The sequence below is a fragment of the Gymnogyps californianus genome, unplaced genomic scaffold, assembly GCF_018139145.2.
Source record: "Gymnogyps californianus isolate 813 unplaced genomic scaffold, ASM1813914v2 HiC_scaffold_33, whole genome shotgun sequence".
Taxonomy (NCBI): domain Eukaryota; kingdom Metazoa; phylum Chordata; class Aves; order Accipitriformes; family Cathartidae; genus Gymnogyps; species Gymnogyps californianus.
Genome location: NW_026114213.1, coordinates 301,924 through 322,161, shown reverse-complemented (window position 1 = coordinate 322,161; position 20,238 = coordinate 301,924).

Here is a 20,238-nt window from a genome sequence, read left to right as displayed (position 1 = left end):
AAATATAATAATAATAATAATAATAATATGTCGTGGTTTAACCCCAGCCGGCAGCTAAGCACCACGCAGCCGCTCGCTCACTCCCCCCCACCCCTGGGATGGGGGAGAGAATCAGGAAAAAAAACCTCGTGAGTTGAGATAAAGACAGTTTAATAGGACAGAAAGGAATGAAAAACAATGATAATGATAATAATAATATGACAATAGTAATACTAAAAGAATTAGACTATACAAAGCAAGTGGTGCACAATGCAATTGCTCACCACTCGTTGACCGATGCCCAATTACTTCCCGAGCAGCGATCCGCCCCTCCCGGCCAACTCCCCCCAGTTTATATACTGGGCATGATGTCATATGGTATGGAATAGCTCTTTGGCCAGTTTGGGTCAGCTGTCCTGATGGTGTCCCCTCCCAGCTTCTTGTGCCCCTCCAGCCTTCTTGCTGGCTGGGCATGAGAAGCTGAAAAATCCTTGACTTAGTATAAACACTACTTAGCAACGACTAAAAACATCAGTGTGTTATCAACATTCTTTTCCTACTAAATCCAAAACACAGCACTATACCAGCTACTAGGAAGAAAATTAACTCTGTCCTAGCCGAAACCAGGACAGTATCCACCCCTTATTCTATACCATCTACATCATGTCCAGGTCCACACTTTCCAATGCATTTTCAATTAATCACCACCACTTTTCCTGTCTTTTGATACATATACACACAGGTATCATTCCCTTAATCTATAAGCCTTTAAAATGTCCATTTAAAATGTTCGTTGAGTTCATTCAGTCCATGACTTTGGACTCCATCTATCATAACAGTCTGTCTGGGCAGGAGGGATGGTGAGAAGTCTGCTCAGTCGGCAAAGCAGGATCAGGCTTTGGTGCAGTGCAGCAGGCAGATGACATTGGGCGCAGCAGGAGGATGGTGTGTAGTGTTGGATTGTTGCATGCTGCAGTCAGTCCTGGTTCCATCACTACTGCACTTCACTCAGTTTTGTCAAAGTTCATTCTTCATTAATCTAGATAATTCTTACTGTAATACCATTAATATAGCATATAACAATTATAATAATGATGACATACAATGGCAGGATTATATAGCAATCAACATCATACAATTTAATCTATTGGCTGTTCTCACCTAAAATCAAGTCCCCCTGAGGCACACATCGGACTTCCCCATCCTTCCGCATCACCCACCAAGTGCACCCAGGTCCTCGAGCAAAAGCAATCCCACGAATGGGTTTGCCTTTGCCTGAGGCAGGAGTAACCCAGACTGTCTTCCCTAGCATATTTTTTGTGTGCACTACAGGGACTTTATCCCCTTCTACAGTACGTAAAAGTTCTGATTGGGCAGGGCCAGCTCGATTGGCAGATCCTCTATTGTTGACTAACCAGGTGGCCTTTGCTAAATGTGTATCCCAATGTTCAAAGGTCCCACCACCCATTGCTCTCAATGTAGTCTTTAACAATCCATTGTATCGCTCGATTTTCCCTGAGGCTGGTGCATGATAGGGGATGTGATACACCCACTCAATGCCATGCTCTTTGGCCCAGGTGTCTATGAGATTGTTCCAGAAATGAGTCCCATTGTCTGACTCAATTCTTTCTGGGGTGCCATGTCGCCATAAGATTTGCTTCTCAAGGCCCAGGATAGTGTTCCAGGCAGTGGCATGGGGCACGGGATATGTTTCCAGCCAGCCGGTGGTTGCTTCCACCATTGTAAGCACATAGCGCTTGCCTTGACGGGTTTGTGGGAGTGTGATATAGTCAATCTGCCAGGCCTCTCCATATTTATATTTCAGCCATCGTCCTCCATACCAAAGAGGCTTTAACCGCTTGGCTTGCTTCATTGCAGCACATGTTTCACATTCATGGATGACCTGTGCGATAGTGTCCATGGTCAGGTCCACCCCTCGATCACGAGCCCATCTATATGTTGCATCTCTTCCCTGATGACCTGAGGTGTCATGGGCCCACCAAGCCATAAATAATTCACCCTTATGTTGCCATTCCAGATCCACCTGAGCTACTTCAATCCTAGCAGCCTTGTCTACCTGTTGGTTGTTTTGATGTTCTTCAGTGGCCCGGCTCTTGGGTACGTGGGCATCTACATGATGTACTTTCACAACCAAGTTCTCTAGCCGGGCAGCAATATCTTGCCACAATGGGGCAGCCTAGATGGGTTTACCTCTGCGTTGCCAGTTACTCTGCTTCCATTGCTGCAACCACCCCCACAGAGCATTTGCCACCATCCATGAGTCAGTATAGAGATAAAGTATTGGCCACATTTCTCGTTCAGCAATGTCTAAAGCCAGCTGGATGGCTTTCACCTCTGCAAACTGACTCGATTCACCTTCTCCTTCTGCAGTTTCTGCACCTTGTCGTACAGGACTCCATACAGCCGCCTTCCACCTCCGATGCTTTCCTACAATGCGACAGGACCCATCAGTGAACAGGGCATATTGCCTCTCACGTTCTGGCAGTTTATTATACAGTGGGGGCTCTTCAGCACGCGTCACCTCCTCCTCTGGTGATATTCCAAAATCTTTGCCTTCTGGCCAGTCTGTGATCACTTCCAGAATTCCTGGGCGACTAAGGTTTCCTATTCGACTTCATTGTGTGATCAGTGCAACCCACTTACTCCACGTAGCATCAGTTGCATGATGTGTAGAAGGGACCTTCCCTTTGAACATCCAGCCCAGCACTGGCAGTCGGGGTGCCAACAGGAGCTGTGTTTCAGTACCAACCACTTCTGAAGCAGCTCGAACTCCTTCATATGCTGCTAATATCTCCTTTTCAGGTGGAGTATAGCGGGCCTCAGATCCTCGATATCCCCGACTCCAAAACCCTAGGGGTCGACCTCGGGTTTCCCCTGGTGCTTTCTGCCAGAGACTCCAGGTAGGGCCATTCTCCCCGGCTGCGGTGTAGAGCACATTTTTAACATCTGGTCCTGCCTGGACCGGCCCAAGGGCTACTGAATGAACTATCTCCCATTTAATCTGTTCAAAGGCTTGTTGGTGCTCAGGGCCCCATTTAAAATCATTCCTCTTCCAGGTCACTTGATAGAGAGGGCTTACAATCAGACTGTAATTTGGAATATGCATTCTCCAAAAACCTACAACACCTAAGAAAGCTTGCGTTTCCTGTTTACTAGTCGGTGGAGACATAGCTGCTATTTTGTTGATCACATCCATTGGGATGTGACGACGTCCATCTTGCCATTTTATTCCTAAAAATTGCATCTCCTGTGCGGGTCCCTTCACCTTACTCTGTTTTATGGCAAAACCGGCTTTCAGAAGAATTTGGATTATTTTCTCCCCTTTCTCAAAAACTACTTATGCTGTGTTGCCCCATACGATGATGTCATCAATGTACTGCAGGTGTTCTGGAGCTCCACCTTTTTCTAGTGCATTTTGGATTAGTCCATGGCAAATGGTGGGGCTGTGTTTCCACCCCTGGGGCAGTCGATTCCAGGTGTACTGGACGCCCCTCCAAGTGAAAGCAAACTGTGGCCGGCACTGCTGCCAAAGGGATTGAGAAAAATGCATTAGCAATATCACTTGTGGCATACCACTTGGCTGCCTTTGACTCCAGTTCATATTGCAGTTCTAGCATGTCTGGCACAGCAGCACTCAGCGGTGGCGTGACTTCATTCAGGCCACGATAGTCTACTGTTAGTCTCCATTCTCCATTAGACTTTCACACTGGCCATATGGGGCTGTTAAAGGGTGAGCGAGTCCTGCTGATTGCTCCTTGGCTCTCCAGTCGACAAATCAGCATATGGATGGGAATCAGGGAGTCTAGGTTGGTGCGATATTGCCGCCGGTGCACCCTTGTGGTAGTGATTGGCACCTATTGTTCTTGGACCCTCAGCAACCCCACAACCGAAGGGTCCTCAGAGAGACCAGGTAAGGTGGACAGCTGTTCAATTCCCTCTGTCTCCAAGGCAGCTATACCAAAGGCCCACCGATACCCCTTTGGGTCTTTAAAATACCCTCTCCTGAGATAATCTATGCCAAGAATGCATGGGGCCTCTGGGCCAGTCACAATGGGGTGTTTTTGCCACTCATTCCCAGTTAGGCTTATTTCAGCCTCCAATACAGTTAGCTGTTGAGATCCCCCTGTCACACCAGAGATACAGATGGGTTCTGCCCCTTTATAACTTGATGGCATTGGAGTACACTGTGCCTCGGTGTCCACTATAGCCTTATACTCCTGTGGGTCTGATGTGCCAGGCCATCGAATCCACACAGTGCAATAAACCCGGTTGTCCCTCTCCTCCACCTGGCTGGAGGCAGGGCCCCTCTAATCCTGGTCAGAGTACTTGTTACTCACTTCTTGTAAAAATGACTTAGAGGTCCCTTCAAGAGGGTCAGAAGCCCTTCTACTTTGTCTGGAAACCGGAGCGGCATCTTTCCTGGAAGAATCCCCTTTTCTGGTTGTTTTTCCTTTCAATTCACGTACCCGTGCATCTAGGACCGAGGTAGGTTTTCCATCCCACTTCCTCATGTCCTCTCCGTGGTCACGCAGGTAAGACCACAGGGTACCCCGTGGTGTATACCTTCTATATTCTCTCTCTTGATCAGAGGAATGCTCACTCCTAATAGCTGAGATATTGGTCCGTACAGGTGGGGAGTAGGACTTTTTGAGCAGTTTGATCAGTTTTTCGGACTTTTCAGACAGTTTTTCCACAGCCGAGACACAGGCTCATAGGGACGAAGAGAGATTTTCTTCATATTGCCGGAGTTGGCGAGCCATTTCATCCACTGTCGGTGCCTCTTCGTCTTTCCAAGTTAGTACTGCCAATGGGTTGGCATATGATGATGGTGCGCTCCGTACAAACTTCCGCCACATGGGTCGTGTGCATTGAACTTCATCTGGATCTGTGGGTAATTGTGAACTGTCCGGGTCATAAGAAATCATCTCTAGCACGGCTAATTCCCTCAGGTACTGGATACCTCTTTCCATGGTGGTCCACTTGCCTGGTTGACATATAACATCTTCCTTGAAGGGATACCTTTCCTTCACACTTGACAGGAGTCGCCTCCAGAGGCTGAGGGCTTGTGTCCCTTTTCCAATCGCCTTGTCAATGCCACCTTCCCTAGCAAGTGATCCCAGCTGCTTGGCTTCCCTACCCTCTAATTCCAGGCTACTGGCCCCATTGTCCCAGCATCGGAGCAGCCAGGTGATAATGTGCTTGCCTAGACGACGGCTGAAATCTTTTCGCATATCCCGCAGCTCACTCAGGGATAGAGATCGGGTGATTACTTCTGGTTCTGCCTCTTTCTCCTGTTCTCGTGATGACCCTGGTTCATCTTCATCCTTCGTTAAACGAACTGATTTTTTTGTATATTTCTTCTTCTGTATAGGGGCGACTGATACTGGCACAGGTTGGTTCTCTGGTTCAGCCGCAGTGCCTGTCACAGTGGTTGGAGAGGCCGCAGTGCCTGTTGCAGGGGTTGGAGTAGCCGCAGTGCCTGTTGCGGAGGTTAGAGTAGCCACCGTGTCTGTTGCAGAGGTCAGAGTAGCCACCGTGTGTGTTGTGGGGGTTGGAGTAGCCGCCTTGCCTGTCGCTGGGGTTGCAGTAGCCGCTGTGTCTGTTGCAGGGGTTGGAGTAGCCGCAGTATCTGTCAGTCTGTTTTCCCTCCCTTCCCCCTGAGGGTGCTGCACAGTATCGAGCAGTGTTTGGTAGATCCTGGCCAGGGCCCAGCACAGTGCGATAAGTTGTGCCTCTTTGGAATCGCCACAGCATTTTCCTTTCAGATAGTCTATCACTTTATCAAGGTCCTGTAGTTGTTCGGGAGTGAAGTTCCAAACCATTGGAGGTGAGAAGTTCTCTAGATACCTGCCCATATTCTCCCACATGCCATGCCACCCATCACTATTAAGCCTCGGGGCAGATTTCCGAGTGGTATTCTTAAATAGTTGTTTAACCTTAAGCAAGACCTGGAACACATTCAGGAGACATAGCAATAGGAACATGCTGGTTTGAACATCCCAAGGATATTCAAAGTTCTCAAGAGCTACTGTAATTTGCCTGGAGGAGAAGGGGAAGCTGAAGAAATGTGTCTCCCCCGTGGCTTGGCTCTCCGATGAGAAAAGGTACAAGGTGTAATTATTAATAGTTTCTGATAGACGGCTCCCGAAGTACGGAGGTGACGGCAATGCTGAGTACAAATACCGGATTAGTTTCACGACCAGCAATTCTATCGTATCATAAGCCAGTGTTACAAAGTAGAACAACATGATAACTCTGGCCCAGTTCCCACAGGTGATAAACAGCACAACAGGGAGCATATACTGCAAGTAAGGTATTACATAACGCACCTTTGAGAACAAGTGCACCAACTTTGAGAGCAAATACATCAACATTGTGACCAGCAACTATTGAACTAATATAATGTATGTTTATAACAAATTTGTTCTAACACATTCCAGTCAGATTTGTTGTTATCTCAACCCGTTGTGCCCCACGTTGGGTGCCAAAAAGGACTGTCGTGGTTTAACCCCAGCTGGCAACTAAGCACCACGCAGCTGCTCGCTCACTCCCCCCCCACCCCTGGGATGGGGGAGAGAATCAGGAAAAAAAAACCTCGTGAGTTGAGATAAAGACAGTTTAATAGGACAGAAAGGAAGGAAAAACAATGATAATGATAATAATAATATGACAATAGTAATACTAAAAGAATTAAACTATACAAAGCAAGTGGTGCACAATGCAATTGCTCACCACTCGTTGACCGATGCCCAGTTACTTCCTGAGCAGCAATCCACCCCTCCTAGCCAGCTCCCCCAGTTTATATACTGGGCATGATGTCATATGGTATGGAATAGCTCTTTGGCCAGTTTGGGTCAGCTGTCCTGATGGTGTCCCCTCCCAGCTTCTTGTGCCCCCTCCAGCCTTCTTGCTGGCTGGGCATGAGAAGCTGAAAAATCCTTGACTTAGTATAAACACTACTTAGCAACAACTAAAAACATCAGTGTGTTATCAACATTATTTTCCTGCTAAATCCAAAACACAGCACTATACCAGCTACTAGGAAGAAAATTAACTCTGTCCTAGCTGAAACCAGGACAATGGGGCTTCAAGCAACCTGATCTAGTGAAAGGTGTCCCTGCCCATGGCAGGGGAGTTGGAACTAGATGATCCTTAAAGGTCCCTTCCAACTCAAACCATTCTATGATATAGAGAAGATGGATCCAGACTCTTCTTGGAGGTGTGCAGTGATAGGATGGGAGGCAATGGATGCACATTGGAACATGGGAAATTTCAATTAGATATTAAGAATTTTTTTTTTTAATTTTAATTTTTTAGTCATGAGGATGGTTAAATACTGGAACAGGTTGCTTAGAGAGATTGTGGAATCTCTGTACTTGGAGGTGTTCAAAACTCAACTGGACAAGGCCCTGAGCAACCTGATCTAAATAGATCTCTTTTGAGCAAGCATTTTGACTAGATAACCTCTGGAGTTCCCTTTCAACCTAAATTATTCTACGTTTCTAATATTTAATTATATACTTCTAAAAAACCCCCCCAAAATACCAGTATAAATAAGTCCAGAAAGAAAGACTGTCTGCTTCCCATATACAAATTCCTAAATAACAATTTACATTTTTACCTTTAAGAAAGTAAAAATTAAAATTTTTTACATTTACTTAGTAGGCTTAAGAGCCTATTAAGTTTTCTTATTCAGTTTTTCCTTTCCCTTTTTGTTTTAACAATAAGCTGTAATAGAGAAAATTCTTAACACGGTGTCATGGTTTAACCCCAACCGGCAACTAAGCACCACACAGCTGCTCACTCACTCCCCCCACAATGGGATGGGGGAGAGAATCGGAAGAGTAAAAGAGACAAAACTCATGGGTTGAGATAAAGACAGTTTAATAGGTAAAGCAAAAGCCGCACACGCAAGCAAAGGAAAACAAGGAATTCATTCACCACTTCCCATTGGCAGGCAGGTGTTCAGCCGTCTCCAGGAAAGCAGGGCTCCATCACGCATAACGGTTACTTGGGAAGACAAACACCATAACTCCAAACATCCCCCCCCACCTCCTTCTTCTTCCCCCAGCTTTATATGCTGAACATGATGTCATATGGTATGGAATATCCCTTTGGTCAGTTGGGGTCAGCTGTGTCCCCTCCCAGCTTCTTGTGCACCCCCAGCCTACTTGCTGGTGGGGTGGTGTGAGAAGCAGAAAAGGCCTTGACTCTGTGTAAGCGCTGCTCAGCAATAACGAAAACATCCCTGTATTATCAACACTGTTTCCAGCACAAATCCAAAACATAGCCCACACAAGCTACTATGAAGAAAATTAACTCTATCCCAGCCAAAACCAGCACACACGGTCACTGATATCACCTTGATATAGATGCTTGCAAGTCCAACACTTTCTTCATTTGCAGATTTAATGGAGCATATTGTTCTTCCTTATAATGCAATGTCCCCTTCACATGTGAGCTTCCTCTGTAAGAAAAGTCAAATATTAAATTGAAACAAGCTGTGGCTCAAAGACATAATAGTTATTCAGATTCACATTTCTTACTCAGTTTTGTTCATATACCAGACATTCACCTAAACATGTTTAGACATTCATAACATGTTTAGTCATATAATCCTAAAACTATAACTATTTGTATGCTTATCATAAATGCTTATAAAAACACGTAAGCAAAATAAGATAATGAACAGTATATTATAACTGTCAATGTGTTTTGCAATATTTTTATTTTGGGATATGTATACTAAAGTAATGAAAAGCATATTCACTGAAATAGTATATGAACAGTTCCATTAGTTACAAGTTCAACACATACTTAGCCAATCTTAAAACCATGAAGATTCCATTTTTTTCAAGTAGATAATGAAAAAAAGAGCCTCTTCAATTCATTCTTTGCCAAACAGCATTATAGATATTTTAGGTAGAAAAATGCTTATGTTTCTTCAGTGCTTTTTGTAGGATCAGTGTTTATACTATTAATTATGCACCACATATCCCAAAAGATAGGTATGCATTAAAGAAAGTCGTAAAAGAAGTAAAAAGAATAGATTTCCCATGGCAAATTAACAATAAAACAAGAACCAGCAAGAAAACAGAGGACTGCTCACAGATTCTTTTTCTCTAAACAGACCATCACATTTAGCATCTTCAAGATGCAGAAAACTTCCAATTTATTTTTTTCTCATTTGAAATTTTGCATACCTTAATGAACTGCAATTATTTTAAACTTCAGTACAGGATCATTACAATATTCCCTATTTTCCTAGTTTCCTTGGCTACCAGAGGTATAATTATTTTGGTTAATGACAATATTTTTGTAGAAAAGGGACCTATGATCACCAGCATTGTAAAATCATATAATCTGGTGTTGAGTACAGCAATATACTAATAAGCAAAGCAAAGGTTGCATGACAAAAGCATTGCAGACTGTGGTGGGTTAACCCTGATAGGCAGCTAAGCACCACACAGCCGCTTGCTCACTCTGCACACACCCCCAGAGAGATGGAGGAGAGAATTGGAAGGGCAAAAGCAAGAAAAATTCATGGGTTGAGATAAAGACAGATTAATAAGTGAAGGAAAAAAAACAAAAACAAAACAAGTGATGCACAAGCAATCACTCACCAGCAACATACTGACGCCTAGCCAGTTCCCAAGCAACAGCTACTTTGGAACCCACCCCCCCAGTTTTATTGCTGAGCATGGTGTTACATCGTGTGGAATATGTCTTTGGTCAATTCAGGTCAGCTGTCCCGGCTGTGTCCCCTCCCAACCTCTTGCCCACTCCTAGCCTACTCCCTGGGAGGTGGGCAGAGGGAGAAACAGAAAAGGCCTTGAGGCTGTGCAAGCACTGTTCAGTAACAGCCAAAACACTGGTGTGTTATCATCAACACTGTTTTGGTCACCAATCCAAAACACAGCACAATATGGGCTGCTATGAAGAACATTATCTCCATCCCAGCCAGACCCAGTACACAGACGATTCAAGTTAAAAGCTAAGCCTAGCCTCACTACTCAGAAACAATAGATATGTACACATATCAAAGTCATTTTTATCTGGACTCTTAACTGCTAAAACATTTCTTTGCTTTTTCAATAGAATAGCCAATGCAACTGCTTAAGACATACTTAAGACAAAAATCAAAACGACCTTTGATATGCTAGATTTAGCAGAAGGAACTAGTAAGATCTTTCCAGAACAAAACTATGGTGGCCATGAAGGATTTTAGCAAAAATGCGAACAATTACTGTGAAGACAATTAATTCATTGCTCACAGATGGTACACCTGATTAAAATGTTTGTTTTGCCAGCAAGAAGGCTGGAGGGGCACAAGAAGCTGGGAGGGGACACCGCCAGGACAGCTGACCCAAACTGGCCAAAGTAAAATTCCATACCATAGAACGTCATGCCCAGTATATAAACTGGGGGGAGTTGGCTGGGAGGGGCGGATCACTGCTCGGGAACTAACTGGGCATCGGTCAGCGAGTGGTGAGCAATTGCATTGTGCATCACTTGTTTTGTATAGTCTAATTCTTTTAGTAGTATTATTATTGTCCTTTTATTATTATTATTATCATTATAAATATTTTTCCTTCCTTTCTATCCTATTAAACTGTCTTTATCTCAACCCATGAGTTTTTTGGGGTTTTTTTTTTCCGATTCTCTCCCCCATCCCACTGGGTGGGGGGGGAGTGAGCGAGTGGCTGTGTGGTGCTTAGTTGCCGGCTGGGGTTAAACCACGACACTGACTAACAACAAAATAACCATCATAGCCTTTAGCATCATGCGCTAGGAAAGTGTAGCCCCGAAACTTTGTGTCCATAAACAACTGAGTAAAGTCCATGAGACCTGTGGCCCCTTTAAACTCGCATTCTCGTTCAGTTTTCCTTTCTGCCACTTCTTCATCCCAAGGGGCATTTGGAGCTAACTCAATGGCAAAAATGTAGTTCAGGATATGTGTCCCAGTTTCCTGCATACATTCCATGTCATAAATAATATAACCCTGCCCTTCTGGACCTTTGCTCATGGGCATGAAACACTGCTGCTGGTTTACATTTCAGATCTATTTATAGCACATTCTGTACTTCCAGGCTTTAAATTTGTTCTGTTTTTCTACATAGGCCTTACACTTTTCACAGAAAATCATAGCCAAACAATCAATTTATTTTTTTAATACCCGGGGCGTTTTGCCTCTGTAAGCATTCCCCAGACCCGCACAGCAGCCTGCAAGTTAATTGCACAGTCATGAGACTAGCAGAGCCAGCAATAATATTTACAGCTATGGCCATGATTGTACAATGTATGACAAAGCTCACAAAAGTTTCTCACCTCAAATACCTTCCAGACATCCTTAACACCATAATAACATTCATCATGTAAAAGGAAGAAACAGATCTTGGAATATCTAAGATTGTCATTTGGCCTAAAAATCCCCCAACCCTTTTCCCCCGCAGATAGGAGGATGATGTGTATATTAATATGTAGCAGATCCTCAAACAAGGGGATGTCACTCAGCATGACCTTCCTGTGCAGAGACCACCCCAGTTTGTCATGTAGCTCTTTTGCTCTGCTTAACTATTCTGCATGTCAGATCCCTCGCTGCTATAAGTACTGTGAGACTCCCAGCAAAACAGAGATTATTGCCGTTGATATTTAGATCAATTAAATAGCGCTTCTTTTTATCTATAATTTTGGAAAGGGGGACAGACTGCAGGGTTCTGTGAACCCCACCCCCAACAGCCTTTACAATAATGATAGTCAAGTGGAAAGTCTAATCAAAACACAGCACACTCTGCAGATGAGCGATGACTCAATCTAAAAACTTCTCTGCATCCATATTGCTTAAATTAATAGTGGGAGGCTGTAGAGAGTCATGCATGCTGACAGCTTCAAGGTGGAACTGAGTGTAATCACCAGGTTCAAACAGCTGGCATAAATGGTCAAAAATTTGCTCTGCACTCAGAACAAATGTTGCATATGTTTCATGTAGTGATATCTGATCTAAATGAACAAATCTGTATTCTTCTATATATCGCCTAGCCCCAAACCTCTGGATCAGCCATTCCCACTGCCACACATGCTCCATCACAGAATGGTCTGCCACCACCTCCACCTCCTCTGCTACATTTGAGAGTGGGGATAAAGCTGGGCTTTCAAATGTACCCACAGGGCTTGGGAGTGTGGCCAGTGGCCTCTCCAGGGAAACATCCTCATTGTGGACTTGCTTGGGCACAGCCTCTTGCAGGGGGCTGCAGTAACCAGGAAGTCCCTTCCAGGGGGTCATCTTCTGTCCTAGTAGGAGATGTTCACTGCCCCATCAGGTTCAGAAAAACAGTTTGCATTGAAGGGCTCTTGTGGTCCTCGTAATCCCTTGCCAACAAGATGCTTGCAGCAATGCAAAATTCATTTATCTTCCCCAATTAGCACTCTTTGTTCCAAGTTTTTTCTGTTTCACTAGCCTGTAAGCCAAGGCCCCAGAACTAACAGCATCACCAGCCCATTTATTAACTCCATCCTGCCTGCTACTCCTCTGTGCCCAAAAATAATCATGGTCTTTCTGCTCTGCAACACCCCCATTGCTCTTACTGATCCGCTTGTTCTTTCTGCAGTAGCTGTGGTCTCTAAGAGCATGGGGCTGCAGAATGCGTCTCAAAGCCCAGGTCTTGCTGCTTCTGCAGCAGTCATGGACTAACAAGGCTGTCTTGATTGCAGGCTCTGTCTTCTGTCTCTTATTTGCAGCATTGCCCTAAGGATAAGGAAACACATTTAGCACAAGCCCACACCCCATAATGGTCTTACAGGTAAGACCCCCTAAACACTACCATGGGCAAAGAAAGGGAGCTTCCCCACCATCACCCACCCTCTCTGTGTGACACTTACCTCAAAATTCAGTTTCCAATTCACAGGCCCATTGGCCAGTTCTGGTTCACATGGTCTTTTTCAGAAAGCCCTTTGGGACTTTTTCTTATTGTCCCCACACACACGTTCTTCTGAAGCTGGAATTTTGTTCTGATTTTCCATTTTTGCAGGCAGTGTTGCAGCACCGTGCAAAGCCCAAAGTCTGCCCCAGTAATACTGCACGGTCATCTTGTTGGGCTGGGCCCAGATGCAGGGGCCTCTCAGTACGACTCACAGGATTGGTCTCTTCTTTGCACAAGGCCAGGGATTGCGCGGGGGGGAGGGGGGGCTTGATGGGCTTCCTAGGAGGAGTCCATAGCCCTCGGGAGTGTTCTAACTTGTTCGTGTCTCCCACCTTTTTGATGCCACTCCACCCTCTTGACCTTACCCCCCCCCTGACATGTTAAGGCTTTTGTTTAATTCCTTTCTATTCACATTTAAACTTTAATTATTCCTTTCATTAGCTCTTATTAAAGAATGGTGTCTACATTTTATACCTACACCTTTATGAACACATGCATATATTTAATTATATATCTTTATATATGTATGATATATATGCAGATATATAAATAAATATATATTTTAAACATATATAAAAATAAATATATAGTTTTATATATTTGTATACTCCTTTATATACATATATATATTTTTATATATGGATACTTCCTGGCCCAAAGGAAAAGGGTAGCCAATCAGAGGGTGCTCTGAGATCATGTGCACATGATGGTTAAAAAAAATGGCAACCAACCAATCACAAAGCAGTATGAAAACACATGGGGAATGACACTGTCAAAAATGGCAGCCTCTGTCTATGTATTGGGTGGTGGTTTCCTTTTCTGACATACTTCCAGGTAAAATGGAAGGCGGCAGCTGGTCCTGGCAGCCAATCCCAGGGCAGTATGAAAACATGTGGGTCATGACATTGTCAAAAATGGCAGCTACCTGCCATAAAATGGAGGCTGAAATAAAATGGTGGCCCCTGTGTATTCAGTGGGAGGGGGCTTCCTGCTTTGACAACCTTCTGGGGTAAACAGGAAAGGGTGGCTGATCCTGCCAGCCAATCACAGGGCTGCCTGAGAATATGTGGGTTATGATTGTGTCAAAACCAGCAGTCAGCCAATCACAAAGCAGTATGAAAACAAGTGAGGTATGTCATTTTACAAAATGGTGTCTCCCTGCTATCAAATGGTGGCTGAAATAAGATGGCGGCGCCCATTTATGTAGTAGGGAGGGACATCCTGGTCCTTACACTGGAAGAGAAGAGGGACTTCCGGGGCAAGTGGAGCACGTGGCTGCCTGCAGGGGGTGGGGCTTTTGCCAGAAGCTGCAGATGGGGCATCTGTCAGTTCTTATCTTGGACATCAGTGGTCCTTATATTAGGCTGTGAACTCTAGAAATCACTTTTTTGAGCTAGCAATCTACTTTGAGGAGCAAGAGTGGAAAACACAGAATTATGAATCCGCATTACTATTTGGTTTCTGAACTCTCCTTGCCCCACAACTTCAGTAAAAAATCTCAGCACCGAGGTTCAGATTTTCAAAACTACTTCAGACAAATTTCATTCAAATCAGCAGAAAATATGTGTCAACCACTAAGACTACTTTGAAATTCTCACCCTAGTGCCACACCTTAATGCATACTTGAACACAACTGGAAGGTCATTATATGATATCTGTGAAGTGCATTTTCTAATGTAGAAAAGCAAGGGCTGTAGGAAAAGATAAAATCTCTTATTTGACCAACAGATACTGTTGGAAAAGATAAAAAGGTTTTGGGCTCAGAGTCCTTTCCTCAGATACGACAAAAAGCAGAAATAGCCATTGTTGCACAATTTTCTGCAGTCGAGTAGAGATGAAGGCAGGAATGATGAAAGAAAATATTAAAAAGTATAGTGGTGGAAACCTCCTGAAAGATACCTTAATAAAGACAGGCTTAATGGGCAACAATACTATAGACAGTGGCCAAGTCAGAGCCACCTTCCAACATTTCACATTTTGCATGGACCCTGTAAACCAAAACAAAATAACGTCCATTCTCCATAGAAAAAAACCCATATCCTGATATGGACAAGCAGTTAGCAAACAGAAAATTGAAGGAATGGTTACAAAGTAAGAGGATAGCAAGAAGAACAAAGGCTACATTTCTGTTAGTTCAGAATCTGCTTCTGAAAATCTACAGATATCTACAGATATCTAGTGGTGTCAGAGAGAAAAGAACTGAGGAGGGTGTAGTCAGAAGACATCCTTGAATTTTGTAAAGTGATAGTAGCTTTGGAGGACAATTTCAGTACAGATGTCGTGGTTTAACCCCAGTCAGCAACTCAGCACCACGCAGCCGCTTCCCCCTCCCCCCTCCCAGTGGGGTGAGGAGGAGGAAAGGAAAAAAAGTAAAACTCGTGGGTTGAGATAAGAACAGTTTAATAACTAAAGTAAAATATAATACTAACAATAGTAATAATGAAATATAATAATAATAATAATAGTAATGAAAAGGAATATAACAAAAAAAGGGGGGGGGGGGGGGAAGGAAAAAAAAAACCAGTGATGCACAATGCAATTGCTCACCACCCGCTGACCAATGCCAGAGCCGCGATCTGCACCTCCTGGCCAACTCCCCCCCTGTTTATATACTGGGCATGACGTTCCATGGTATGGAATACCCCTTTGGCTAGTTCAGGTCAGCTGCCCCGGCTATGCTCCCTCCCAGCTTCTTGCACACCTGCTTGCTGGCAGAGCATGGGAAACTGAAAAGTCCTTGGCTGAAGATAAGCGCTACTTAGCAACAACTAAAACATCAGAGTGTTATCAACATCATTCTCACACTAAATCCAAAACCCAGCACTGTACCAGCTACTAAGAAGAGAGTTAACTCTGTCCCAGCCGAAACCAGGACAACAGAGGAAATATTTCAAATTCAGACCAGAAAGTAGTGAAGAAGTGGTGAGGAACGAGGCAATCAGGATATTGACACTAGGCAATTGGTCAAGGAGCTTGGAGACAAAACAAGGGAGGATGATAGTGTGACAGAGAGAGAAATGAACTCTATTCAGCTATTAGGAGATTTGGGACAATAGCATGTTTGAATGCTAAGAGTAGAGCGCCCACCAAAAGAGGGGTCAGTATGAGACAGAGAAGACTTTAAGAGGAAACGGGGAAGAAGAAACAAGACATTAGTGAGTGGGCCAAATGGACAAGTCAAGGAACCTGAATTAGAGAGAACTTTGGAAATCTCAAAGTACAGCAGAGGTTGAAATCAGAAAGAGAAAGGGCAATAAAACAAAGAGGGAGACAACATGCAGAGAGCTCCTTTCAGAAGCTGTCAATCTGTTTTTCAGGGAGTTAATAAAATCTCAAGCAAAATAAGAGAGACACAGAGGTGAAGAAGAAGGTAGAAGAGGAGAGATGAGATTTTAAAGTAAAAGGTCAGATGTGGCAAAGAGCTTTTACAGATTAGAAATCTCCAACCAGATAAGAGAGGAGAAATAGAATGGCCTGGTCAGGGAGGAGACAGAGCCGAAAGGAGAAAAGGTCAAATTCACAGCAGAGAGAGCGAGCAATGTCAGAAGGAAAGACATCTCCCTGATATCCTTAGCACAGCAAGAACAAGGGCCATCTGAAAGCTGAGGAAAAAAATCACATTTGTTGATACTATGGTAGCACTGGTTCCTGCTCTTCTTCTCCACTACTTTGATATTCCTCAGGGCCTTGTGGGGGCTTGGATTAATCCATTTTTCTTTCCAACCCTGTCCTCTCAATTTGGCAGTGGCAACAATGACAAAAGCATATTGAATATTGTCCCCTGCAAGCTGTACAGAGGGTGGATGAAAAGGAGCCAATGAAGCTCACATGGGGAGCAAAAGATTTTGAACTGTGAGGATATATACCTATGTCTCTTCTGAACCACCCAGGGACAGCAAATATCACTGCCCACTAATCTGAAACAATTGGCATCACCAGTCATGAGTGAGAGCACACAAAGAAGCAAGTGTGCAATAATAGGGGCATGGAGCCAGGGCTGCTGCAGAAGATAGGGATATTCAAAAAGACTCCTGTTGAGGCATGGCATAAGGTTCTCCCCCCAGCCTTTAAAAATATCTACTTCTGAAGGTGTGGATGGGGAACAAACCGTAGTCATTTCCTATAGGCCCTCACTTAAACTGTAACATAATGAAGAAAACTGCAGAAAGTAGCCACACATACGAAAAGCCCTCTGAATCTTGCAACTGTTAATTCTGTACTTGGAGAAATGTTGTTTTGATATCAGAACTGGAAACAGTCTGAAAAATAACAGGACTTGAATATCACTTCTTCATCCTGTTGGATCAGAATACAATAAAGAGGTTGTGCATTTAGAAGATAACATAAAGTGGCATATTTTTAATAACTGCTGTAATGGGTTTTACTGCTGGAGAGATGAGCCCTTAGGCATTGATATCCACATTCTTGAGTTGATATTAGAGTAAATAGATAAATTTCAATTTTTTATATGTTATTCACTTGGGATACCTGTTCACATTTTACAAAGCAAACTAGAGATGTATTTAAACAGATGAGCAAAAGATTAAAATTAAAGAACGACCTACTTTTTCTCCAAGTACCTTTTTCAAATGGCACAGAGAACTTTACACAAGCTAAAGGAACCTCTACATTAAATTCCTAAAGGCAATGATATTTCCTCAGCTCATCCAGCAGTCTGGTCAGGTACTGCTGAGTCAACCTAGTTCTGGGACTTTCCTTGCTTGTTAAGGCTGCGCACAGGCCTTGAGATGTCATTATTTCATTGCTATGACATTTCAAAAAAAACTTCTTGCTGGGTTACTGCAGCTTAGAAGTAAAGGTTTAAAAATCCTTATCATCATGTTTATTCTCTTTAAATCCAAACCTAAAATGCCAATTCATTTGAAGAAGTAGTTTCTCTTTAATGCTGTGATATTATTTCTCTCTGGTTCAGGTACTCTCACAGTTATATAAGGACTCTAAGACACTGAATTTCATAAAACATTGAAATTTAATTCTATTTTCTGCAGAGCTATCATGGAGTGTCAAGCTTGTCATATTGAGGCTTGTGCCAGCATAGACTTTAAAAACTGTACAAGTTTCAGAAGATCTGCTCTGCATATATTATACGGAAATGCATTGGGTGTTTTACCGTTTCTGCTGATTTGTCTAGCATACCTAGCATTCTGCTTCCAGAAGTGATGAATATACAAAGGTCCAGAAGGAGTATCTTCAAATGAACCTTTTGGCCTACCAAAATCATTGCCGTGAGAGAATATGATTACTCTCTGGAAATACATGAGGGTGAGGGAAGAAGGAGTAAAGAAAGCCGTGTAAGTGAAAGGAAAAGTTTTGCACATAAGATCATGAATACAAACCAGCTGTGAATAAACTTAAACTAGAAATCTGAAGATAATAACAGAAATCCTCTTCTGGAATGGTGATCTTATAGGAATTGTGAAGGGAACAAAAAACATCCAACTAACCTGAGACTTGGAAAATGTATTTATGGAATTATATCAATTTAACCATGCTTCAATACCAGGGCGATGGCCTTAATAATTCAGTTGGTGCCCTCCATTCCAGTCCTTTTATGTTTCCATGAGGATAACTGTGCAGTGCTGAAAATGTGAAAACATACTTTCTAATGTCAAATGTTGCCCCAATCCATGTTAACAATTGCCATAATCAATGAGAATCATCCTTCTATTATGATGATCATATACCAAAAATATGTTCCGATCAGCCCAACTAAACGATTTCATTCACGCAATGACTTCCATGTGAGACAAAGGCAGTGTATCCCCAAGCATCATCAGTAAAAACGCTTTGGAAATACATTGGGAAGGAATACTTTGAGACATCTAATCCACTTTTGTGTCTTTTTGTAGAGCCAAGTATACTTGCACCTGTCCTGACAGATACTGGTCTAACTTGTTTTTAAATACAGACAGTGATAGTGAGTCCACAACTACAACAGTAACTACACATTATATCAATATTTCTTATAGTTAAAAAGTCTTGTCTCTTGTATTGGGAGCCTTGCGGAAGGCATTGTATTCAAGGAGTTAGTGATCTTGAGCAGACCATGTCTGCTCTATTGGGCCTTGCACTTAAGGCTTGAGAAACCCCTATGTTAGCATGAGTAGCCACTGTAAGGGAATCTGCTGGAATGCCCTATGCCAGCCTGTGCTGTGCACTGATGGGTGTTATGACAGAGATATTCCAACCTTGCAGGAGAAGATATGTGATTCTGTTTGCTACAGAAAATAAAAGGCGCCACGGCATGGGAGGGAGGAGGAACCTCTCCACAGACGGGATCTGCGTGGTGTGCCGGGGAAAATCCATCCGGGGTCTGTCCAATGCTCCATGAATGCACAGTTCCCAGCACCTGAAGGGACATAGGATTTACTCGCTATCAATATTCCTCTTTTTATTCTATCTATCTTATTAAAACAGCTATTTTACTATGCCATTTGTTATTTGGCCTTTCTTATTGAGATTGAGAAAGAACCCTGCACTGTCTCTCTCTCTCACACACACATCCACTCCAGTGCAGAACATTTGGCATTGCAGACAGGATCTTGATAAGAAATGCCATTTTGGAAGAGGGATAGCGGAGAGCAAGAAAAGCCCAAATGGATGCCAGTTTGTGATGTGTCTGGGGACAGTTTCCCAAAATCCAATGCTGATGCAATGCTTAAAAGGGGCCCAGGCAAATGGAAATGTGATTTATTCTCTTTGGAATGGTTGCAGGAGGCAGTAAAGCTACAGCACCCCTCCCCATCTGGTTAGAATGATAGAACAGTGACATGGTGGTTTATAGATGACGGGGAGCAGTATCTGAGAGAACTGGCTATTCAACAGGGTGTTTACAGCCCTGCCTTCACTAGCCCCGACTCAGAAGTATTCACCTCAGCAATGTGATCCAGGCTGTTAGCCAGAGCACCTTTTAATCTTAAAGGAACCATCACATCGCTCCTGGGAGCTGCCCAGGGGAAAACAGTTCGGGAAGTAATTCTTGTGCTGGGGCAGTTAGGAGAATACCAAACCGAAAGGGAAGAGAGGAGATTGCCCTTTGTGCATAAACTGCAAAAGAAAAATGTTAACCAAAAGGAGATGTTCATAGCTTTACTCCAGTCCCAAGTCCTAAAAGACAAAATTGATAGGAAACCTAACCCCTATTTATGGGAAAAATATAGACAATTGAAAGGGAAAAAGAGATCACAAAAGGAAATTAGGACGATTGATAGACTACATCCTCTGCTCCCCCCGCTTCAGTAAAGAAAGGGAGAGTACACCAGGACCAAGTAATTACCCTGATCTCACCTCAGTGGCT